Source organism: Hylaeus anthracinus, unplaced genomic scaffold (assembly GCF_026225885.1).
Source record: "Hylaeus anthracinus isolate JK02 unplaced genomic scaffold, UHH_iyHylAnth1.0_haploid 0, whole genome shotgun sequence".
NCBI lineage: Eukaryota > Metazoa > Arthropoda > Insecta > Hymenoptera > Colletidae > Hylaeus > Hylaeus anthracinus.
In genome coordinates this window covers 24777992-24805172 of record NW_026533254.1, presented here as the reverse complement: position 1 = coordinate 24805172, position 27181 = coordinate 24777992, and the positions used below count along the sequence as shown (strand labels likewise).

Here is a 27181-nt window from a genome sequence, read left to right as displayed (position 1 = left end):
AGAGAGAGAGAGAGAGAGAGAGAGAGAGAGAGAGAGAGAGAGAGAGATGAGAGAGAGGTGGAGAACGGTCGATCGTTATTCCGGTGAACCCTTCGTTCCAGCACGCTCGCTCGGCTACGCGCGCAGCCAGCGGATACAGGGAACGATGACAACGATGACAATGGTGACAATGATGAGTATGACGAACGTGGGGTCCGTCCGTACAATGGTCAAGTCGTGACGCCGCGCTATATCTCGGCGCTTTCCATCGAAAATCATCTGGCGTTTCGTTCGAGCACGTCCCGTATTTACGCTGGTTGTGCGCCGCCGATTGCTGCTTCCTTCGCAAACGCGGGGCACTGCTCGCAGTTCTCTGTTATTTATTGGAGATTATATCGCGAGGGATTTTCTCTTGGTAGCACCGGCGACTGGAGTATTTTTGACAAACGGTCCGCCCCCGTCCGTCGCTCGTGCGAGCTGTTTTCATTTCCGAGAAACGACGAGGGATTTCGCCACTGTCAGCCCCGGAATTAGTTGTGCCCGGGTGACATGCACAGATCCTGTGCGAAAAATTGTATCGAAAACGTCAAATACCATTTTTTGCTAGTTCGCGAAAAAAAATCGTCCGCGAGCGCGCGCTTTTCTTTTCGGTCGCGTTATACAGGGTGTTTCAGAATTGGTGTAAGAACCGTAAATAGGAGGTAGCTGAGACGATTCTGAATCATAAGTTACTTTGAAAAAATGTCGAATGGTGCTTAGTTTTTGAATTATTAATGAAAAATCACGGACCAATCACAGCGGCTGAATAGCGCACGCTCAGTTGGCTCCCCCACCCCGACCTCGCGTAGTCAGCCAATCCTGGCTCAAGCCTATGCTCTCGCGGCTGAGCGCGCGGTACTCGAGCACTGTGATTGGCCCATGGTTTTTCGTTAATAATTCAAAAACGAAGGACCGTCCGACATATTTGCAAAGAAAATTATGGTTTAGAATCGTCTCAACTACCCACAAGTTCCGGTTCATACACAAATTCTGGGACACCCTGTATAACGGCTGTCATCCTTGATTTGAAGAAACTAACCGTGGCTAAATCTCCACATCGCCAACTTTCTAACCACCTAACTCGCTATGTCATGATGTCTCACGACCTTAACGTGACTGATCAAATAAAAACCTGTCAAGCCGCGTCACGGAATTAATAACTGAATAACCGAGGCGATAGCGCAACAAAGATAACCAATCGATCAACACCCATTAAGTCACTTAAACACAACCTTTCCATTAACTTCGCTCATTCGTCAGCGTGTCTGCGACGAATGAGCATACATCAAATCCTCGGACAATGGGGCTCCGATACATGCAAACCCCGCGGACCGACTTTGCCAGAGTGCATTCACTTCAAACACCCACGCCATTGCAAGAACCATCTCGATGATAGAAATCCTTTCGTGTACTCGTCGGATATCTTCTTAAGACTGTCGTCGTACCATTCCCATCAAATGACGAAACGCGCGGCGTACCCCCCGGCGAACACGAAATAATGGTGACAAACAATGACCGTCGAGCGACAGATGGACGAATCAAATATAATCGGAATTGTTGCGTGACAAATCCGTCGACTGTCGAATGTTTCCACGAGTAATTCTAGCATATCGTTAAACATTAATTTACTCGTATTTGCATACCAATATCGGAGGTATTTGAAAGTAATGGTTCGTTAAACTGTTTGATTTGTGAGTATGGAAAAAGTACGAAAATTGTACCGAAGCTTCGAGTTCCTCGATTGCGAAATTCCGGATCGATTGGTCCTCAATCGAGCGAATTTTGAAGTTCCAGAAGATCCAATTCATAAATCGTTAAATTCCCAAATCCTTGGGCTGTAATTTGCACCGTAGCGGCAACGTATCGCTTGCAGCAATAATCAATCCTGCGAGTGCCAGGATTGGAACGCGAATTTAATCGAAGCACCCGTTAACTATGGAAAATGGTATCTCTAATGTGGCGATGTCAAATTCTAACCAACTTCGGCCGAATTAGATCGAACCTGGTCACGATTAAAACGCTATTAACGCAAATCCATGGTCGAATCATCGGCCACAGCTCTGAAATCTGCGTAGAAATTGCACGCTGATCCGTGCGGCAGCGCATGCACGCTCACTGGGGGAAAAACCGGTCCATTTTTCAGCTCGCCAGAGGTCGAGAGATCGCGGTATACGCCCTTCTCCTTACTAGCAACTAGTTTGCCCACCCCCGCGTTTTCACTTTTTTTTTAAAGGCAGTGGAGGAGTCCGTCAGAGTCAACCGATAGTACAAACTAGCAACTTTCAACCTAAAATCTAATTCTGATACTGAATCGCTATCGGAAATTTGTATGTTCTTAACAAGACTTTACTGCACCAGCAAATCGAATTCCAAGCACGAATGGCTCAATTCGGATCATTTTTCACCTCGTTGTGTCACGACTCTAGATACCGTGGCGTACGGCCGTCTCCTTATTAGCAACTGTCGCGAGGGTTCGCTGCATCCCCGCGTTCTCGCTCTTTTTTCCAGCCAACGGAGAGGAAAGAGCGTCGGTCGAGAGTTGGTTTCACCCAGCCCCCCGGTCGCTCCGCCGTCTCCTCCGCGTCCCTTTCGTTCCTGCCGCGTTCTGTTTCCGCGACGGCTGAATGCGGGGAACAGAACGGAACCAGTGTCCTGGAACAACGAAGGCTGGCTGCCGCGCAGAGGCGAGGCAGAGGCAGACAGACGGAACGCGGAGGAAATGATGGAAAGATGGAACCGTAGACGCTGTGTGGCGGACCGGAGATCGGACTATTGGAAAGAAGAGATCCGAGAGGGGGGTTCCCCCCCCCCCCCCAAAACGGCGAAGGGGAGCGCCAGTGTTATGTCATCGGAGTGTTCGCAAATGATCACTTGGATATCGGCGGTCTCGGTGTTCCTGGAGGGTGCTTCAGGTGGATGGACTTCTCTTTGAACGAAATAGTGGTAGTGCTTCTGTTGCTAATGGAATTCATCCGTAAAAGGTGAAATGGTGTAAGAGGGTCGCTTGAAGTTTGCTGTCACCTCGGTGCAGGTAGGTTATTGACTATTAACACTCGCGGATAATAACCTTCAGAAATGCGATCAAGCTTCGGATGCGATCTTCCGACGCTGATGATCAACTTGTGCTCAAATTCTAGACAATTCAAGATGGTAGGAACTTTATATCCGTATAATCAAGCCTTCGGGTTTCCAAAGAGTCTATCCTCCTATCTCGTCGCTCTTTCCTTTGGTCCTAAGGGAGTGTCCTGTGTTTTGTTCTTCGCGTTGTGTGTTCTTCCAATGGCGCAACAGTAACAAAACTCCCTTTGACGCTTCGTCGTCAATCAGATTATCCAACATAGGGGCACGCAGCCCGAGTGTTATGTTACTCGAGAAGGGCAGGTCAGGCTTCTCCAAAAGGATGTGTTGAACGTCGATTTTCCGAGGCTCCAAACAAGGTCCTAACGATCTGCTGCCTTGTTAGGTCCAGAAACGAGCGTTGTACGACATGACCAGAATCTGGGGCCACCATCGATGGACTATGATAAGGGATCAATGATCGACAGGTCGGGGCTTTCTACAGCCTCGGACAACATTTTCGTTAAGGAAAAAGTTGTTTCAAATCACCTCCCAAACCGGAAGAATGAAGCATAAGTGGTACACAATGTGATAACTGCTCTAAACGAGCTAACTACTTTATGGATCGATGATGTAATGAAATTTTGTGTAATATTATATCAATCTTTAATCAAACCATCAAATGGCCTGATCGACAAGTGAAAAACGGCTTGGGACGGAACGTGTTGAGCATTTATGAGATACAAGGGAACACCGACTCTGAGAAAGTCATCTACCGACGCGTTTTCGAACGTCCTCGGTCCGTATGTTCCCAACGCAGGAAAAATCCCCTCTTAAATCCAGCGGTCGAGAAGGTCTCCGCTCGCAGGACCGCAAATTACTTTCCGCATGGGATTAAACGTCCCCTAGAAACGAAGTTACGAAACCGCCCCTAAACACCTGTATCCTCTTCAGCGCTATCCCCTCCTTGATTCTTTATAGCGGTCGCGGTAATAAACGCGTCTTTCCTCGTGGAATCCGTCGAACAACAGAGCGCCGAGGGAAAGAGACAGGATAGGGGGGAACGGTGGAAGAGGGCGAGAAAACGAAGGAAAGAGAATCTCCGTCCGTCTGTCCATCCGTCGGGTCCTCGTATATCTCATCTGCATAGAAACAAGCTCTCCGGGACAATGGGGTCCTTCGTCCATTCTGAACACTGCAAACACGCTGCAACCGTGTTCCCCTGGACCAATGGGGAGGCACTTCAGTATGCTCTGCTAACCCCTTCGACGCGGGGAGTGGCGGCTATCATCGGGACCGCGTTATCCTTTGTGCCATCGTACAATAATTTCGTACCTGGCAACTTTCGCCGATGAGGGGGCTGGATCCCGCGTAAGGGGTGAAAGACACCAGTGCGTATTATGCGCCACGACACAGCCACTCGTTCACGTGCGCGTCCTGGAAAAATTGTTCTTTGCCCTCTCGCTCGCGCGCTCTTATAAATATGAAAAGCTCCCTGGAATCGAGTTACCGCGGGATATCGAGTAGCGATCGCCTGTAGAGGGAGGTTGGGTCTTTGTGCCGCGGCTTTGTCCTTGGGAACACGCTCGCCTGGAAATTGTTTCTTTGATCGTGAATTTACCGGAATTTTTGACGGTTATGGTAGATGTAAACCCTGTTCTGGCTGAACGGGTCTGTGCTCGCGGACGCAGAGCTACGAAGAGATGGGAGACGGATGTCCGAGAGCTGGAGGAATTAATTAAATGGATGATTTGGTAGTTTAGGACTTCGATGACCTCAAACACCCGATTACTAGGAGTTTCTAAGGTATATATGGACGCCTTAATCCCGATATCGATCTTTGTCATGAAACAGGTCACGGTGGGGCTTGACAGTTACACCTGGTGACCTTATCCCCGGAGATTAGAGACGTCTATTCATCAACATTTCAATCCTCGTGTAACATCTTTGTTACTGATGCCTCCTAATCTTAATAATCACGCTACAGCAACTCTACAGGTTGCTACTAATAGAGCTGATAGCTTCTTAGCTATGATTTTGGGGACTATAGACACTGTTCCTGATACGGTAAAGTCTCCTTAACCCTTCATTTACTGAATTTCTCTTAAGTGTTTAAAATCCAGGCGTCCATCGTGGTCTTACATCTTATCGTGTTGTCCCTAACAAGCTTCCAAAAGACGAAAAGCTTGTGCTGGCGTCCGACAATTAAAAACGAACTTCGTAGAAGTAAACGCATAAATTTCTCTACGATAAATGCACAGAAACCATCCCCACCACCGGGGAGTATACCCCTTGAGGGGTAGCAGAGTTCGATCGTCGAGAGTGTAACATGATCCGAGATTGGATATCTCGATTAGACACTGCAGCGATAAAACACACTGACATAGCCTGCTGTTTTCGCTCCGTCCTCTTCTTTTATTCGCTGTCCCTTCTCTTGTGCATTTACGAAGACTTTACTGCACTCTCAAGTTTGCAAAAACTAGATCATACAACGGAGAATACATATTTCCCCGTAAATATTGTTTCCACGTATTTCGGGGAGTTTCAACGCGACCGACCGACCGACGAGGCAATTCCCTGATCAAAGTTTCACGAAACATCACCGCGACGCGATGCGTACGAATTTCGCCCGGTCTGTTTGCTCGGGAACACAAAGCCCGTCGTATCAGTTCACTATTAATGGCAGACACCTTTAGACGGAGGCCCGACCAAAGCAACCGCGCCGGGACCGCGTGGCACGTCACGTCAGAGCCCCGTGAACCCAACAATAACCATTAAGAAGATTGATCAGCCTGCAGCTTGTCTGAGCCTCATAATATCAAGCGTAAAAAGCTCATCGCAGGCAGCTACCGTTAATGCGACTGAAAAGCTGCGAAGGTATTAATTAGAGCCGCCCCCCTGACACTTGCTTGTACGTATTAATATTGCAACGATTAGGCGCTGCTTGTATTTACCACACACGTCGCGCTTCGCTAAGCCTGATAACACTTCGAGGATCTCTGGAAATTTCCCGGTTGGCGGATCTGCTGGTTTAAAGTTACGATGACAATATGACTGTGTAACAACCTGACGCTCTGCCGCGACGGCACGACGATGGTATCATCTAAACGGTGACGTTCTATTGTCCTTTGCGAAAATTCGCGTTGTAACTTGGCTTCTCTGTAGAATTTTAGCGCAAAGAAAAAAAAAAAAGAGGAGGAAAGGTAAGAAAGCGTGGAAGAAGTAGCATATGCGATTCCCCGTGAGATCTCCGACAAAAGTTCCGAACTCCTATCGGGCGCGGAATCTATGAATGGCTGGACCTGAGATTACATTACGCGATAGCGCGACACGAGACGCCTTGGGCTAAAAAGAAGAAGGAAACGGACGGGGTTGTATTAGCGACTACGGTATAACGAACGAGATTAAAGGGATAAGGGTTTGAGATGTTTTACGACGGCGGACATGAAACTCCGTTGTGTCCTAGATCATAAAATTTTCACGCTAGCTTTCTCAGAGGGCTTGGGATGGCCAGAGGGGGGGGGGGGGGGGGGGGGAGAGAGAAGAGGACAAGTCAACATTAAGCGCATTTTAAAAGATTTTCCACGGCGATCTTCAGTTGCCCGTAAAAAATAAGCTAACGCCGGCAGTAATTTTATGCCGGGATAAATCTGGTTATTTATGAATCCGCGCTGCTTTAAGTATCCTAAAGCCCGGTTAAGGATGCATCTGATTATGGCTCGCATTGAGGACGAGTAACCGCGTTCCTTTGGTGGCCGCGACGCTAATTTTATAGCCCGAGGAAATGCTCAACGCGAAGACAGCGTTGACAATCTTCTAAAGAATCCCTTTCCTTCGTGACTTTTAGGTTAGGTCGGTTTGTTAATTGTAAACTTTGCCAATAAATGAAGGTAGAGGGTTATTGTATAACGTACGTCGGGAGAACAATGTTTTCGGGAAAACCGTCTCGTTTGAATTTGCCCGTGTTCCACGACGTAACGCGCGGTACAGTGTTACAAGTAGTTGGCGAACTTGTTTAACAAGTAGGGCAACTTGAGCTCAAAGGACCGGTAATTAGGGTTCCATTGAACGCACGGTGCATTCGATAGTCCAGGTAAACTCGGTGGCGGACTTGAATAATTGATAATCAATTTTCGTTTTATTGCATTAAAATTGATCGCGTTCGAGTAACTTGGCTACGCACAAAATTCGCTAAACTCGCCCGACCTTATCCTATCAAAGGTGGATGCGGGTACCCGAAGCATTACCCACTCTGAGTTTGAAAACTGTTACTCCCACGTGAATGCTTTTAATAATTGCACTCGAGATGTTTTTGCATTTGTGAACAGAGGAAATGTAGTTCATGCTACTTTACGATAATTAACGAACAATTTGCAGGTGGTTTAAAGAACTTTATTCAAACGCTTCGTGGTATATTTACTGTCGAGAACGAACTGTATCGAAAGGCAAGACTGCCGCTAACAATAATCTGAACCAACGAGTTTCGATCGCGCTTTGTGATTGTCACTTGTCCGAGCTACAAAGTACAAAACGCCTACGAATTCAAACTCTGTTCGTGATATAATACTAAATCAGTGTGTTGTCGAAATAAATAAAATTGTTAAGCTTTATCTGAAAGGGAAACTTGCGATTGCATCGAGCTCACCAAACATATACATCTGAGAGCGAACGTCGTCTCGTTTAGGTGGCCACGAATAAACGCATGCTCTACGTGGTCGTTTTATTTTTAAGCGACATCCAGACGTCGTGCGTGCATCGTCGACGGTCACTCAGAATTTTAATTAAAGGAATTAAGCGTGTCGTTACGGGCTTTAAATTTCGCTAAATACGAGAGAAAACGGACGTCACGTTACGCGTGGTTCTTATTGGACGCTAATTGTGTTTACGATCGGACGGTGCCACGCCCACTTGACATTGCCATGAACACGTCCGTGAAAATTTTCACACCGTGATTATTTCTGGCGTGTGACTAGCCTGACCTCCGTGAAAGGACGGGCCAATTGGAAGGAATTTTACAAATGAAGACTGTGGAATGTAAAAAGTTCCATTTTAAATACAAGGATTCCATTCATTTATGTAAAGTGCGTAACTTATTCTACAAAGTTGTTGCGCTACTTCTTACTTATTACTACCTTATTTCCATTCTTCTTATCATCGTTTTACAGGACTCCTGTATCGTTTTAATACTATTTGCAGTATCTCTTACTTCTCATCTATTGAGACCCGCTGGCACCCCTCTAGCTCGGGTACCTCGGGGTTGCTAAGCCCGTACTGTAGCTACAAACACCGCTACAGCCCCTGAGAGCTAAATACAGGGATGCGAGTATTTCGTGAAATCTATTTCGCATTCCGCCCAACAGTGTCGCTTGACCGGATGACGTTTTGCCCAGCAGTGCCACCTACGTCGACGCAAATCGTCGTGTCTTATCTCCGCGTTTGCGGAAGATCCATTTAACAAAAGAGCATCCGTTCGCGATATCATCTACGATACGTGGAGCTCAGTTCCTGGAAACGTACGATTTATTTCCAGGCGGTAAAGGGATCCTGTCCTGTTCCGCGATAACGATTTACCGACGGTCCGTTCAGGTATGTCGAAACGGTTCGGCTGGACAAATTATTTCTTGAATAAGTTTTCTCTACGAATTCCTTTGGCTCCGCCGACGTCGTCGGGGGACGTAACTTTTCGATGAATGTTTCACGCGATTCTAGGAAGCGGAGACACTCGTGATACGCGACGAGTGAAATAGCGTACAGCGACATCGGGCATTTTTCAACGAGAACGTTCTGACCCGTCGACGCAGCCGGAAGCCATGTTTTAGGTTTCCGACACCTCGTACGCCGAGTGGCGATAGACAGAGCGGGGGAATTATTTTATTACGATTGCAATTGGTTACGTAATTGTTCCGATTGCAACTACAGAATTGAGATTATATAAATTTCGAATCTGTCGAAACGTCACGAACGATTTCGTGAAACATCATTACGAACAGTGTCGAGGGTATGAAAACGGGGTCGTTTGTAAAAATATTTTTAGAAATCCGTCGGATTTCCCGCGACAGTTTTATGCCATGACTCGCGAGCTTGTTTTAATATAGAAATATATGACCGTCATACGGAACGGGCTTCGTGATGGATGGAATGGACTTTCGAAATAGTATTTTATGTACGCTGATAAAAATTGAATAACATCCACGGATTCGGATCCGGGCTTGGCAAAAAGCGTGTAACGAGCCCATCCGTTATCAAGCTGGAATCAAATTAAACATCAGTGCATCGAATTTCGCGAGCCAATTTTTAGTTGGTCGTATTTCGCGACGAAAATGAAACGTCGGATTCCTGGATTCTACAATTTAAGAAGGAAACATTCGTTTGTAATACCAGAGTAGATTAGAGAGGTGTAATGATTAGAGAGGTGTAATGATATTAACTGTAGAATTCTTTTCATAATAAATTCTCGATGGAGTTCGGAGTTCCATTCAATTTCATTTGTTATGAAACTGATTTTCCAATGTTTCCACTACATTTGGAGAGCTTAAAAAAGTCCTTCGCGATAAATGCACTACCTTCTCTACGATAAATGCACAGAAACCAGCCCCACCAAGGGTGGAGGGCCATTTATGGACCATTTACTGTACTGACCAAAATGATAAAATTCTGAAGCTGGACATCGCACATTTGTATCGTTAAGACGAAGATAAAAATGATGAAATATGTTTTGAAATATCGATGTTGTAAATATGTAGTGTATCAAATAAAACGATTTTCATAATTCTTCTATAACCAGCAATAGAATTTGAATCGACGTGAATTCACGTCAACGGTCGCGAATCTGTCAAGGTGCCGTGGAATGTCAATTCCATAAAAACGGGAGTCGTTATCAATTCACACAATAACCTCGTCCATTGTCGAAGCAACTACCTAAGCACCGAGCAATTTTCAATGTCCCTCTGCAAAGCAGGAAACCCTAACGATCGCATAAATCGCCGCCAAGCGATCCACGAAGAGACGAACGCAATAACGTCGTCTATCGGTCGGTGTTGAACTTGCACTCTACAGTAACGTGCGATTACTATGTCAGAAATAGAAGAGGATTCCGTAAGTTGAGTCAACAAGTGCTCCCTCGACCTACCGATACCCCTCAGGATAACGTCCTACCTGTAGCTCTCCCCCAAATCAGTCAATTATTTTCCTCGCATGACGAATGAATTCCAACTCGCCGTGCCGCGTCCCAGTCCCGAGGTGCCATAACCGCGCCCCTGGCAAACACGAGTTCGCGAGCGTATCCCTCAGGGACGGGTCCGTGAGCGAAATTGAAAGATCCCTAACAGAGGCAGGAGGCGCAGGCATCAACCGGACGGGATCGAGAAAAACGATCGAAGAGAGCCCGCCATTACCCGTGTTTCCACGAAGGGACGTCGAAACGGACGAACGACCATCTCGCCTCTCCTTATCTCTCGTCCGTCTAAGTGTATCGCCTCCTCTCCGACGTCGCGTTAAAAAGAGGCCACCCTTGGCACAGGGCCTGTTTTCTCGGGAGGGAACAATTTGAAAGGCAATTTGTGCGTCCGTAAGAACGATCGCGATTACCGGTAGACCGGGACTAATGATGATGGCGGGGACTCCTCTCGCTCGTTCCCGTCTTCACGGCCATCGAGCAGAAGACACGGGGAAAATTTTCGTTCGGCGATCTGCTCGTTTCTTTTATTCCGCTCTCCGCGGAGAAGAGACTTTTTCCTAGGTTTTCTTTCAGCAGGCCGTCCGAAGGGTTAATCGGAACCGCCTAGGTTGCCACAGGGTTTCGTTGGGAATGATTGCCATCAGGGACGAGCGCCTTTCAGATATTCAGGCTAGGTTTTAGCCGATAGCCGTAGGACATGGTACGTGATTTAGATCGTGGACCGCGACTGCATTTTACGGTTTCCTGTTAGAGTCCGAGCGACGCTTATAGAGACGTTCGATATCTGTTGTCCCGTGGAAAGGAGAGAGCTGCTATCTCGAGGATCTTTAAAAACAATTACTAAACTTTCCACGCTTAAATCTAATTATGAATCTTTAATCGGAACTTCGGGTCCACTGCTAAGAGTCTCCATTAGAAATCCCTCGGATCCTCCTATAATCTACTTAAACTTGGGGATCTAGAAACTCGAGGACAAATTTATAAGACGAGAAGTACAGCCTTTCGCCATCCACGACAAGCGAAAACCCGATCCTCCAATTATTTCGCGCGGCGTCCATCGTTATCTATTCTACCGTCCGATACAGGCGCTGAATGGTCAAAGAGACGTCCGTTCCTGTCGGAAAAACACGCTCTCCGAGCAAACCACGTAACCTACTTTCTCGTTTCACGCCGACAAACCCCATTGGTAGTCTATCACCAAAATCGAATCTCGCGTACACGCGCTCAACACCTGCTCCAGAGCAACAGATCCGCAATGGACGTTGCACCGCCGGCACACGAAGCCCATTACCAGCGTGTCCGATGCATTAACAATTACCTTCGATTACCGGCCAGTCGGTCGTCCCCGATGGACATGCAAACACGACGCCTAATCGCGAAAACAATTAGAACCGGAGCCGTGGAGCCGCACGGTCTCGTTAGGCAAACGAGAAGAAGCACGAATCGCGCCATTAATCCTGCGGGAACGCGAGTTACAAGCGTAGCTGGTGGTTGCCACGAGGTCAATGGGTGATTTACATTGATTCTGAAGGGATCTAATAAAATGGGCCTGGAGGGCACTGGCAGGAATGGAAGAGATCTATTTTGGGGAGGAATGCGGATGTGATTGGCTAAAATATACCAAATACGAAAGAATATCGTTAAATTTAAGCTTGGAGGTATTATTTGGGACATATAGAGGGTACTGATACTTGTGAGTCATTTTCATAAGTATACGGACCATCTGTATGTATCGAAGATATTTGTAGGGTACTGATACTTGTGAGTCATTTTCATAAGTGTACGGACCATCTGTATGTATCGAAGATGTTTGTCTAAACGAAATGATAGGTTTGATGCTTTCAAACAAATTTCTCATTATAAATATATGCAAGTATAAAGTTTCTTTATGTGCATATTTATAATTGAAACATTATAACGTAAAACTTGTTATTTAATTTAGATAAATTTCTTCTGTCTGACTCCCATAGAGACATATTCGATACATATAGAGGGCAGGAATACTTGTGAGTCATTTTCATAAGTATACATACCATCTATATGTATCAAATGATATAAAGTTTATTCATGTGCATATTTATAGTTGAAACATTATAACGTAAAACTTGTTATTTAATTTAGATAAATTTCTTCTGTCTGACTCCCATAGAGACATATTCGATACATATAGAGGGCAGGAATACTTGTGAGTCATTTTCACAAGTATACGTATCTATATGTATCAAATGATATAGATGGTACGTATACTTATGAGAATGACTCACAAGTATTCGTACCTTCTTGTATTGAAGATATTTGCCTAAATTAAACGACAGGTTTCATGCTATCAAACAAGTTTCTCAGTATGAATATACACAGGTGTAAAGTTTACTTATGTACACATTTATGTACGTCATTTTGGTCAGAATATTGACCTTCTTTCTCCACAGCTATAGAACACATGACTAAGAAGATCTACAAAAAGTATCCCTTCCGCAGTTAGACTCCCCAATAGCGAAGAAGGATTCCGTTTAACTCGGCGACAGATCCTGTCAGCAGCCTGCAGTACGCTTCTCACGAGTCTCGATCTTCCGCTCAATGAACTGCGTCCAGGATGGAGGAGGGTGTCGGATCCTTTTTCGAGAAGCCGCTTCCGGCCGTCAGCCTAACTAGCCAATTAAATGAAGAACGGCCATCGCCGGCAGAAGACGCTAACTATCCACAGCACCACGCAATTACCGTGAAAAGGTGCACCGCTAAAAGATTCATGGTTGCTCCCGGAGAACGCTTGCCGCTTCACCCTCCTCCGCTCCTGGGCCAGACTGAAATAATTTTCCCTCCTCGCGTTCGAGAAGGTGGCAGAGCTGTGACACTGAATGTATAGTTATTATTGAATGAAAATCAGTTTACTTTGGGGCAATCGTGGTGGAATGTTTTGAGAAGTAATCAGTATGTATAGATTAATTTGCTTATACTTATAATTAAGTTGCTTATACTTTCTATTAAATGTATCATTGCTATGCGACACGTATAGTTTAAATGACAAATCGAAAGCTTGGAAACGTTTCTTCCAAGAAGTACGAGTCCCACGTGGAAGAGCCTCCCTAAGTTCTGTTGGAAAATTGTGATTTCCTGCAATAATTTAAAAACATAGCACTTTTTGGTTCTAACGCCATCTTTGCTATTTTTTTATTTTGATAACATATTACTTACAATACTTAATACATATATATAGTACTTACAATACATATACATATACATGTTACTTACAATACTTAATATATATTTTTAAGTATTGTAAGTAATATGTTATCAAAATAAAAAAATAGCAAAGATGGCGTTAGAACCAAAAAGTGTTTTGTTTTTAAATATATATATATACATGTCGAATTGAGTAACCTCCTCCTTTTTCGAAGTCGATTAATAATAATACTTATAATACTTATATGTATACAAAAATTTAATTCTGTTCTTTATTTACAAGAATTGATCTCCCTTAAAAATCCATCAAATTTTACTGGCCCACAAGTATAAGTTTCAATAGTTACAGTATCGAAGTGATAAAGGGTGGAGATCGACCTGCAGAATGTAAACACCCCTATGTTTGCAATAAAGTAACTAACCAATTGTGACACAAAATTATATTTCCAACCGCGTTTAGGTACCCGTATGATAAATGCAAAATCTCGCGATGAGAACTCGAAGACAACTCGAAACGTAAATCTCCGTCCACTTTCCTCGTTACGACTCCACCCTTTATCATTGCGCCCCGTACAGCCGATCCAAGAGGCGAGAAACGGTCCCGAGTCTCGCGCAGCTTCGTTAAAAATGATCGACGCTCGATCACCGTTTGCCAGGGTCGATTTCGTTGAGCGAACTACCCAAGGCGCGAAGCTTATTTAAACTAAACAACGAGCGTCGTGTAATTCACTTTCGCCCGAATCGCATTTCTCCAGACGTCGCTGGAAACGCTTTCTCCCTCGTGTACGTACCCGGTTGCAATTATTTAACGCGAACTTACAGCCCGCTTGTTGCGGATTGACTTATGAGCGCGTCCAGCCTCGTCGAGAACTGGTCCGAACACATTGGCAAACTTCAGATTTATTCGAAGTCAGGGTTTTGCTTGCCCATCTCCGGTGGGAATCTACTCTGTTGAGACTGGTTGTTTTGCAAAGAGTTAATTGAGCCGAAGCGCGTGCAAGAGATAAAAATATAGGGCTAACAAGGAAACACCGGTGACTGTTGCACCCTGATTTTTATGAAACTTTGTACACTTATTTGTGGGAACTTCCTATGAATTACACCATCTTCAGTTTTTAACACTTTTGCACTTCCAGGAAGAAACTACCTCTTTTGTCCGATGGTGTAATTCATAGAAATGTTCTACAAACAAGTGTACAAAGTTTCATTAAAATCAGGATGTAACACTCACCTGTGTTTCCTTGTAAGTCGCTAGATTTCTATTTTGGATGATAAATAGTTAGAGTTAAATGTGAAAGAGATTTTGATATTAAAGAATGAAATCTGAAAGCCTTTTTTAGGAAATAGTTTGTACTGAAAACTACATACTGTACGTACTGTTATTATTTACTTTTAATGTGTACTCTAACTGGTATACTAAAATAGTGTAGCGTAATTGTATAGTATTGTAGTGACTGTAGACTGTGACTTTTGTATGTTTATGGTTGTAGTCGATAGTTGTAGCATACAACTTGTATGTACAACTGTGATATTTCAAATATACTTCAGTGCAATGTACAGTAATTTTATATAATTTTAGTATAACACTTATAAAATGCACTTAAATACATTACAATATACAATAGTAGTACACGATAAAAATATACCCCACACAGTATTTAGTTATAGTATGCAGTTGCAGACAAAAATGAGTATTACAGTATTATATAATACAGTATTTAGTTATAGTATGCAGTTGCAGACAAAAATGAAATGAAAACTTTGAATATTTTCTTCTTAATAAATAAAGAAAAAGGTTATCTAATTTTTATATGAAAAATTAAAATCTCTTTAAGATTCATTTAGCTCTCCACACTAAATCATTCATGATGCAATGAAGTCAGTCCCCCCCCCCCACACACACACACACACACACACAACTTTTAAGACACCTTCTGGCGTAACCCATTGCACCATCAATGAATAAGTCAGAGACACACTTTTATTTCAAAAATGCTTCAAAGCGTGCACAAGTCTTAAAAATCCTGATATTATTCTTATCATAATAACATTAGCATTCTTTATCATATGTTCAAAGATAATTACATTGAATTTAATATATAACTCATCTCTCTAAGTAATCTGGAATGTTTAAAGAGATAAATTTTATGTGAAAATCAATGCAATTATGTTTTAACATTTGACAAGAAATGTTAATGTAATTGCGAATAATATTGGACTTCAATCATTGTTCTCTGTACACGTTCCGCAAAGTAATATTATAAAACTTGCAAAAAAAGCCACGTGTACATGCACAAAACTTGTTTAGTTAGTAAAATATTAAACGTTAAATAACTGCCAGTAAATTTCAAACACCAAAGTTGAGATATTAATATCAGAAAAATTAGATCAGGATTCCCCAAGAACAAAAGAAGAAAACGGTTAAAGGTTAAAACATTTTGTTACACAACAAATCAGGTTTTGACACCAGAGTGTAACAAATAAATGTAACAATTCACTGACGTATGTTCAATCAATTAGATACAAATGGATTATTACACATATATAGATATATAAAGATTGAATTATCATAAAGAATGCATTAAAACATGTATTGGTATCAGTAAAAATTAAAATATTATCCATTCTTACAAGCAGGAAAGTGAATAGTATGAAATACATTCAAGAAATCATTGGCGTGCATGAAACGACAAATCACGAAATTTGAAACTTTCCTTTATCACGTTTAAAAGAACGATAGGTAACGATAGACAAGATAGATTACAAGAAATAACCAATAATAATTACATTAAAGTACTTACCACTATTTATTTGGGTGCATCGTCGTCTATAATTCATAAACCATTCCTTTCTTTCTCCTTTTTCCACGCCGCATGGCCATTTTGTCAGCGTCACCTCGCAGTTTCGTTATTTGCTCTTCTTGGATCCTTTCCATGTTCTCCTGAAACATATTCACGATTCACTTACGTTACATTATGTACTCGTACCAATACTTTCAAGAATTACGCTATTTAAATTTATAATAAGTAAATTCTCATCAAGAACGTACCTCCCCTGTTAACAGTTGCGAAGCGCACGAAGGAATGATGGCGGAGCGTCGATCGATTGCAATCGATTGCAACTAGTGACCACTAGAGGCAGAGCGATTGCCATTATTCTATCGATGTTCACGTCGCAGTTCGTCGATGATTCAATTAATTATATATAAATCAATTAATTCGTTAAATAATTGGTAAATAATATTGTATATATGTGAGTCTTCTATCTCGAGAAAGAGTGTAATGAACGTAGAAGAATTAATTGCGCGGTATCGTCGACAACGATGCAACGCCAACGAAAATGGCGGGAAGCAGGACACGAAATAGCATCTTTCTATGGACCAGAAAAAGAAACTGCACCATTGGTAAGTGAATTTAGATACTATAATATAGAACAACCGAATATCAGACGGGAGAATATTGTTTAATTAATTTTTTATTAGCAAAGATAGAAAGAGTCTATGTTACGTAACATTTAATTCTCCTTCGACTGGATGCTTTGAATGCATGAAATACATTTGCATATTTTCGATATTCAACATTCGTTCTAATCGTATATAATGGAATATTTTCCCTTCGTTTTCCTGAAATGCATTTTCGCGGCAGTAAAACAGAAATTCACGGTTTAAATATACGAACGTACGATCAATTCGAATGAATTTTTGTTAGTTATTTTCTCGAACGAAAGCGATGATAATTTTATCCACGCTTTCGACGCAAGAAATATTCTGAAAGCTGGAATCTTGATTTTCGGAATTTATACGCGGGGAGGGATTTACATTTAAAACCACGGATTAACGTATGCCGTGGAACCTCACATGGTCGTAACGGTATCATTACAGGGGTAATATACAATTGCAGGTTCAACGGTACGTCATATACGTAAATATAAAGAACGTAGAGGCATGAATAATAAACAGTCGGAACGAGAAATTATCGTATAATGGCTGCCTTCTGGGCGACTAACAAGCCCTTGACAAATTTGATCGTCCTCTGAATACTTTGGAAAGTGATTTAAACATTCTTTTTCAATTCGAACCTCGTTGATCTCTTCAAGCAATTCACTTCACTGTTTCTAGTATATAGCCTTCGGAATATTTTATAGATTTTCACTCGTTACACTTATAGAGGCCATACTCAAACTATATGTTATTGTTTTTAGTTCGAGTATGGCCTCTATAACTGTAACGAGTGAAAATCTATAAAATATTCTGAAGGCTATAATATATGACTATATGTTATCGTTTTTAGTTATGTTTAATAACGATTGACATTGTCGAATGAATATTATTACATTCTAGTATGCAGTTCGTATCAGTAATATTTTCTTTCTCCAACAAAGTGGTCAACAATGAGGCCCAACAATATTTAGGGATCAGAGATTAGAATGTATGGAAATGTGAATATTTTAAAATATCAAACGGCCCATCTCAAGTTTAGGACCACATTTGACCCTCTTATACCGTTTATTTTGAGAACGATCAAGTTGAATCCACGATTGGCAAAGAAAGCCGCCGTTGCGAAACGAATCGGCATACCTTTCGCCCCTTGTCGTTTCGCTTCCCAACTTTTTCCCCTTTTTTCGGCCGAAGTAATCGGTCTAATCGACGAGCTTTGTCCATGCCCCGATCCGTATGTCGGATATGCGTGCACGGGGGGACGAAAAAATTGGGTGGCCAGGACAGATCGATGCGAAATGGAAGGAGCGACCATGCTCTCGCGATGAATGGCTGGTATTATTTTATCGGCGATCGGGTTGGATTGGAAATTGAAAAACAACGAAGAACACGACCGACGAAAGTGGGTCGTGTGGGGCTTCCCTGGTTTCTTTTTCTCGCGGTTCCTTTACGATTCGATTTGTCTCCAGACGTAGCTAGTACCTCCAATGCCGTTATAGGCCCGTATGCCTCCTTGACCTCGGATAAATCAGACCTCTGTCGTCCGAAGTTATGTATTTCAGTAATATTTTGTCGTGCCTCTCTGGCATGAATTTTATTATACAAATTTACCATTTCTTCGATAAATTCAAAGAACAAATTTAACGATAAAGCACGAAATTAAATGATCATCGCCGTTTCGACCAATCTCTGCTACTTGTATGGCGCAATTTATTGATGGGGCATAAATCCATGCGGGACACTGGGACGCACCATTACAGCCGGCGTGAAACAAATAATAATATCCGTCTCCGTTTGAACATAATACGTTACACATATAACGCATATTTATTGAACATATTTCATGATACGTCGGAATATGGGCTTAATTTTGTTTGAACGACGAAGCTGTAATAATAAAATAAAATAAATTGATACGTGGTGCGTGATAGGGTGTAAATGTCACTTTCAAATATTTATTCGGAACTTGAATTTTTTGCCCTAATGGGCCACGTAACTGCAACGCCATCGTCATCATTATTATTATTCACTGTACTTATTACGTATACTTAACCTTTTCGGTGCTCTGCGCGAATATACTCGTCAAATTATTTTGTTCTTGTCGTGGTCAAGACGAGTTAAATCGCACGAGCTTATTGTTAACGAGTTAATGAGTTAACTCGTTTTGAGCACGACAAGAATAAAATAATTTGACGAGTATACTCGCGCAGAGCACCGAAAAGGTTAAATACATGTTAATGATACAGAATACGATATAATTTTAAAAGTATACGAATACCGATACTAACCTAACGACCCAAAGGGTTCGGCGGGAAATTTAAATGAAATTTGTCTACCTAGCATTAATGTTTACTTATTTTCCGCGGTATCCTTATCTAGAATTTTCCCAATGCAAACGCAGATTCCGTCGCGTTGCTCGCGCGTAAAGTACGTAATCGATACCTCGAACGCTCCATCGACGCTGCTGATTCGCGAAAATCGCGCGCGTTTACCGATACGCTTCGAAGGCTCGCTTCCAAAGGGAGACGAAATAACTCTCCCGGCGATCGCGGTAAAAGAAAAAAAAAAAAGAAAACGAGAAATCAGGAATCGCTGACGGGGCACGGGCGGAAAGTGTGTTTTCCAGAGAAGACGCTGAAAGCGCTGGAAGCGAGGGAAAACGTTAATTTTCCAACGTCGCGCGACGTTTTCCACAATTTTTTTTTCAATCTTCCCTCGCGATCGAATACCATTTACGCGCCATTGTTTGCGTGACACATTTCCATCAATACGCTTCGGAAAATACGTTGCCGTGGAATAATATTTGCGCTAAAAAGTGTAAAAATATGGACCGAGAAGAAGCGATGGAAGTTACAGTTTTATGGGTCAAGAGTTCGCGTAAAATTGTTCTCGGATTGATATCGCTGGATGAGTGAAGCGAAAGCGTGGATAGGTGAAGATGAAATTGTATAACGTGCGATTTTACGAAGTAAGAAATCAAGAAACAGTTATTTATAGGTTGTAAAAATGGCGACTTTGGTGACACCGCGACTACCGTTTCCATTTTCGTTGCTGTTTGTAGTCGAAGGCTCTCGATGACTCGGAGAAGATTCTTTTGACGAAAAATAGAAAATGGCATCGGTGTACGTATCTAGAGGGCATTTATGCGGCGATGCATTCGCGGCTGGCGCGGCACGAATACCCATCGGCACGAGTGCACGTGTTACGGATGTAAACGGCGAGCGTGGCGGTGAATTTAAAATCAGGGAATAACTTGCACGATCGGCCGCCTCTTTGGCGCTTCCCGTTTGCATCGAATCCCCGTTCCTAGTTGTTCTCTTTCATTCTTTTTTTTTATTTCTTTTTTTCTACACCATGGCCGGACTAATTTCAGTTTCGCAGTGATTACGTTGTCGTTGCACCAACCTACAGCTAAATTTTTGCAATCTCTAACATTTTCATTTTTAAGAATGCAAATCTGAAAATGTAAATCTTGAAAAGTTTGTCTTTTCCTAAGCATTTCGATGAATAATAATTTAGTAAACCCTTTGACATATCTCTGACGGTATGCGAATATTAATATCATAAGTTCCTACGAATATCCCGGCCATTTTGGTGAATTATCATTTTTCGTCGTTACTCGTTGTTGAGGTGATAACCAAATCGTGGAAATTGCGTTTGAATAAATCATTTCGATCAGCGTCGGGACACTGGTGCCCGTTTGAAATAGTTCATTTAATTTATGATTAAAGAGTTGATTACCGAAAATTGAGAAATATTGATCACTCGACCGGCGATATATACAGCGTTTAATATCGGATGCTTTTTTTTTTTTTTTTACTTCGCGTTCAATCTTAGATTCGAGTCCTTGATCACCGGGATCCAACAATGGCGTACGATTCTCTTTGTTGGGGAAACGCGGAAAATCGTCTTTTGAAACGAAGGGATCGAGGAACGAGACAGTTTTTCGATAAAATCTTTTTGTGCGTGGACAGAAATACGGGCGCGCCGGTATCTTCTCCGTTTAACTCGATTCGAAGCTACAATAGGATGGAATGATTTTATAGAAGTCTCGAAATTACCAGACCCAAGAATGTAATAAAAATCTATGGAGCGCCGTTCGTGCTATTTCTAACCATCGGTTTAATATAAAATAAATCCCAACGAGCGTTTCACTCTGCCGTTATCAGAACGTTCAAATATCAACGAAAGAATTCCATATATTCATCTAGTCCTAATTCTTTTTCCGTTTAAATGTATCTCTCTTCATTGATTCTTTCGATCGATCTATAGATTTTAAACGAACCATCAAAGTTCATCGTTATTATACTCGTTGATATCGTCTGGCGAATCGAAAATTTAATCGGAGATTGGGATAGCTTGTGGATGAATCGAGGATGAATCTCGTTAGGTGGCGAAGAATCCGCGACTGCAGATCTTGTAATAAGCAACGAAAGGGTTAATTAGACGAGACACGGTTGCGGAGGCTCGTCTACTTTGTTAGTGCTAATTATACTTTGTCATCGGGCACAACGGGAGCTTTACACTCCAATTACCCGAGCCGTTATAGTTTTCGATCACCGAGCGTTCAATTATAATGAACGGTTCCTTTTTGATGACCAGAACTCTCGCAATTTCTCCCTCGAGAAGAGCAGTTTGCACGGAAAACGAATCGTCGAGGTCTTGTTTTCCCTTCAAAAGAGGTTACTTTTTGAAAATTTTCTGGATCCGTTTTCGAGTGGAACCTTTTAATGATGATGGTAGTCTTTGAAGAATTGATATCGCTCTTATTCTCACAACTGAACTTCGTGTTAGGTCGATTCGTAGATCAAATGACGCTTTCAGGAAACCTTTTACAAATGGCGATTTTCCATTTGCCTGCTACGTGGAATCGAGTGATAATTAACAATGCTGATTATATAAAAAAAATTGAGATTTCTACATATACTTACATTTTTATAATATAAGTTATATTATAAATTATATTACTGTGCAATGATACACACACACACACACTTACACTCACACATACACGGACACCACAGTATTTAGAAGTAAATTGTAAGTTGGTGCGTGAAAATACCGTCACTATCGGGCGAGACGAATGAATCCGTCACTCGAAAATGCCTCATTATTTACGGAGATGAATTCAAAGTCGTCCGAAGTTTAATCTACACGTGCCAGCGGTGCTTCGGGTCGCGAAATGGTCCGGTTAACAGGTTAATTAGCGCTCGTCATGTTTTTCGCGATTAAATAAAAGTTCCGCTCGGCGAATTAACTTTTTCACCTAATCACGATGGCGGGGAGGATAGGGCGGGCACGAACGCGACAATGGATTCTCCCGTCTAGCGACTGTTTCACGATGAAAACGCGACAATCACGGCGTCCGCCGCGTTCGTTAATTATGAAGAAGCTAATTATTCTTCATCGTGGACCGTAATGAGCTTTGCACTTCAATTACATTTTCGTCGTCGCGTTTCGCTTTGATCGCCGCCCATTCGACCGTAACGAATCGTCCTTTCGACGGCGCCGCGACTTACGAAAACTTACCGCGGTAAATACGTCAGAAAATTGCTATTTTATAGTAACAGTTTGGTTAAGGAATCGGGAGAGAGAAATTAAGTTTTCAACAAATTCACGTCGGTTCAAATTCTGTTTCTGGTTATGGAAAAATTATGAAAATATTTTTATTTTATACGCTACATATTTACAACATTCATATTCCAAAACGTATATTGTCATTTTTATCTTAGTCTTCGCGATATAAATTTGCGATGTCCAGCTTCAGAATTTTGTTACTTTCGTCAGTAATCGATCATAGAAACGTAAAATATCTGCATTCTGAATGTATAATGCTTCCACCTCCAATGCTAGACCTCCATTTTCTTACGTCTAACATGTTTTGACCCGTCGTAGGGCAGAACTCCCTGGGCATTTTTTTTTCTTCACCTTCATTGCCATAATCCATTTACTTACACCATAAATTTAAAAATATACAATTCCCGCCCTTTTCTTACCGGTAAAGATGAGCACCAGCGATCTATAAAGGGTTAAAAGAATGACCAAGAGTCCAATGAAATCTACGGTGACCAGTGGGATGGGTACAAACAAAAAAAAAGAATTGCAGCTGTATGCAATCGATAGCAAACAAAGCAACAAGTGGTGAGTGATCAATCTCCCGACAGCTGTTCGACGAAAGATCCCCAACTCCGATGGTTGGATTCCCTAAAATCTCAGAAACGTGAATGATCACGAAACTCCACCCACTTTCAACGCGTCGTCAAATCCCCATCCCACGAGCGGAGTGGGTCGAGCCGAACGGCGGAGCACAAATAGAAAAAGTAGAGCCCGGAATACGAAATAATTGGCTGGAGGCTGCGGTCGACGTCGCGCTCGGAAATCGGCCATATTTTTCACCGCTCACAAAAAGATTCCATTCGGTTCGAATAGGTCAGCCACGGCCTACATGCCTCGACCCGCTCGCCCAGGCCCGTAGATCTCCGTGTCTCGATCGTTTTATTTGGGAGAGGAGGTGGTCGTCGAACTATCGGCCAGAACAATGGTCCATTTCAGCGGGTACAAGGCGCTCGTCGCCCTCGTTCCTCCACGGTGTTCCCTTGTCTCGTGTTTGCGTTCTTGCGGTCTGGACAGGGCTTTCGCAAATTGCGTTTCGTGCAGAATCCTGAAACCGAACGTGCCGAGTGAACTGACCATCGTGTCCCGGAAGGAGCTCCTCCTTTATTCCCGACCTGACAAGCCTCTCTGTGGATCCTCCGGAGCAAGGCCTCTAGGAAGTTTAAAAACCTTGCTAGACCAGGCAATACTTAGTCACCGAACTAGCTTAGGAAGACCTAATTTCAAAATGGAACTCGACGGTAACCATGTCGGTAGACAATTGTTTACCACTCAGATGTGGTCACGGTAAATCCCCTTTAATGGAATCACAGTCTCGAGTCAATAGACGCATCCCTATAACCCAATTCGATTCCCCGGTGTTCGTCTACTTTTCCTACTCGAGTGACCAAACCCCCACCACCACGGTGTTTAACAATGCTTAGACTTCCGATGATTTCGTTAGGGAAGGTGTTCTTGTCCTGACAATGTCGTTAACGCGCGACGAGGACCGAGAAGAAGCTCGTATGTAGGTCAGGGCTTCAGAAAGCTCTAAATATGAATGCGAACGGATGAAGTAGGAAAGGATGTAAAGACGTAAAAGTAGCAAAAGAGTTGAAGCTGAAAGCAGTTCGTTAGGGCGGACAGTGATAAGCGGGTCAACAGGATACGATGAGCTTCATAAATGTAGAAAGCGAGAAACGGTCCGAAAGAGACTCTCGCCTTTTTTCCCCGCCCCCTCTAAGATGTACATTTTACGTGAAATATTCCCGGGCTCCGCTGGAAGTTTCGCGGAAATTGAAATTAGAATGAATCGAGTGTCCGTTTCTTTCTGGTCTCGCGTATTATTCGAGCTCGGCTACTTTGAAACGGCGCGGAAACCTAGAAATGCTCATGAATTGCACGGGGAGTGGTTGTCGCGACGGTTGACGCTCGGAGTAAGTTATTTTCAGAAAAAGCTTGGCTCTCACCTTTATACCGGAGTATAACGAAAGTTTCTCAGATTCTGAGCACCACCTAGGAAAAAGTTCCGTCGGATACTTGAAGCTTGCGCAATCCGACGTGGCCCCTCCGAGTGAAACTTATTTAAACGAAAGCAGAAGTTCCGTTTTCGAAACGTGACATACGGTGCGGGCTTGCTTCTGCAAAAGTAAGTTGATAATGTAGAGAAGAATTTTCTCGTACGAGGTACCGTTTCCGAAATAATCGACTCTAAAATTACGCGGGGCAGGTGAATAGCTTGACGCGCGTCCCGTACATCGTTAAAATTCGTTATCTTGGAAAGGAGCAGTGCTACGAAAAAGTTCTACTCCACATTTTCGGTGCATTTTTAGACGAGGATTGCTATGTTTTCGCTTAATACGCGAATAGCGGAACACCGTGTATAATAGACCTTTTAGAGAGAGTTGTTTACAGAGAGTATCTCCCTCACGGTTTCAAGAGTATCGATTTCTGAACTTGAGTCCCCACCTCTCGAAACTGGTCGACTCAGGCCGCCGATTGCTATTAACAAGATCATCGATTTACCTTTCCCCGTGCTCGGGGAGGCATCGAACCGCCCCCTCCCCTCCCAGATTCACGAACAGTTCGCTGTGAACCCGGCAACAATAGCGATTACAGCGTGCTCATTGTGCACGGTATTTGAGCGACAAAATGAGCGTGCATCGGACGAGCGTCTGTTAGCCTGGGCGACAGGGTCGTCGATCCTCTGCAGTTGGCAGGAAATAATTAAAAATAAATTGTAGACGCGGAGGAGGCCGGATAATCAGCGTAAAGCGTTTCGCCTTACCAATTACACGTCGGATAACGATTTTGCCCCGTAACGATATTACTCGGTATAACGTCGTTACGTCGGCATAACGCGACGCAAAAGTGCCTCCCTCCCCCCGCCGAGTTCCGGTGCCACCCAACCCTGGTCCTCTCCCCTCGGCCCCGGCTCGCGTCCTCTCTTGATTTTTTTATTATCGTCGGGCCTCTTCATTACGAAAGATTGAAAAGGCAACGGGACGAACGGTTCAGCGGCCGCCAATGCGCCGTAAATTCTGATCGGAGCCGCGCCCGAAATTGGGGTGCCCTCTAAAGCACCCCCGGTGTATCGAGGGCTTTAATAATTGCGCCGGAACGAGCGTTGCTTGTGGATTTGGCGCTCCCGCCTCGGGGCTCGGCCGTTTGGTAAACACGTGCCAGGTTGAGGAGAATTTTTGGGAATAATGGCTGCGAAGAAGCACGAGGTAGCGGTTGCTGAAATGGATTAGAGTGGAGAGGGTTGTCTGTTGCAGTTTATCCCTCTTCTCTGGCTGTTGAGATGTCTAGCTTTTCGTTTAAGCTGGCAGATAACTCGTTCGTTCGCTCGTAGCGAGACGGTTAATGCTGTGGTAGAACTGAAATCTTTTATTTCGTTGCTTATCTATTGTTGCTCGTCTATTGTTTATGTAGCAATTCGATTTAAAATAGTTGAATTGCTAGACATCAATATCAACATGGGCACGAATATAAATAGAAGCAATTCTTTCACGTACATGGGGGTTACACGCGCTATCCCATGGAGTCTACAGAGTCCATGTGCCCGGAGTCTACATCCACGGAGTCCATGTGTCCGAGGTCTGAATGCACGGAGTCTACGTCCACGAGGTCTACATGCACGGAGCCCATGCTCAACCGTGACCAGTAGCTTTTGCAATCCCGGTTATCCCTCTTTAGGACAGACAACAGCGTCACGTAGCTTTTCATTAGAATATCGAGGAATGCCGTCGCCTCGTTTTCTCTGGGAAACAAAGAGCCGTGTCACGTTGGTATTCGTCAGAGTAACGACCAACACGATTGCCTAGCTGTTCGTTATAGCACTGTCCTGCTGTTTCTCGCCGAACGCATCGAAGACTACCTCGCATATCCGGGGCTTAAAGGTACAAGAACCAAGACGATGTCGGGACAATTTCCAGCATACTGGTGCGCCGCTGGTACCGCAAAAAAGTAGAAAAGGTCTGACTGGCGGTGAAAGGGTTCGCAAATCACGCGTATGAATCACGGTGCCGCGGCGTGTCGTGTTATTAATTAAATGCCTCCGATGGTTCCAGTCTGATAAGTCCGGACTCGGAACGGAAGTGAAACGATCTGGATGATCGTTAGATCGAGCGGTGCAGGAAGATTTTTATCGTAGATCCGAAGTAATAGAAAGACAATCAAATCGCCCGAACTGGATCACGACTTGAACCCTGGTTAAAGCCAGTTCCCCTATTCGTGCTTGTTCCCAGTCCATCCGCGATCCTTTTTTTCCGTAAGGCCGGCCGATAAAACAATGGCGTTTCCTCGGTGCCAGGGAGTCACTTAGCCCCGACGTGCATCGGCTCGAGAACCAATCTCGGATAATTAATAGCCCGGTCTCTATCGATCAGAACCGACGCCACGGGATCCTGAATCGAACGAGCACAATACCACGGTAATTGCTTTATACTTATAAGTTGCGAGCCCGTTTGCCCTCCCTCTCCGTCCGGCATATTGTGCTCTGTAAACCGCGAGCGATAGGTGTACTCGTGCGCTTATACGAGGTGCTCCGAAAGCAGCCTCTTATAGATAGCTCGATCGCGTCGATTGAGCGAAAAAATCCCTTGGCGAGAGAGCGAAGGTTCTTATCGAAGAATTTTTATTGAAAATAGACTGTGAGGGACTTGGTGATGCAGCGTCTCTTCATCTCAGATTTGTCATGGGTATTGAGGTCTCGATTT

General features: G+C 43.4%; 1 protein-coding gene across 1 annotated transcript in view; it reads right to left on the bottom strand.

Annotated features, from left to right (window-relative positions):
• The window catches only part of LOC128893903 (uncharacterized), a 380105-nt gene that overhangs the window by 217156 nt on the left and 135768 nt on the right, over positions 1-27181 (bottom strand). The gene's annotated exons all lie outside the window — the stretch shown is intronic.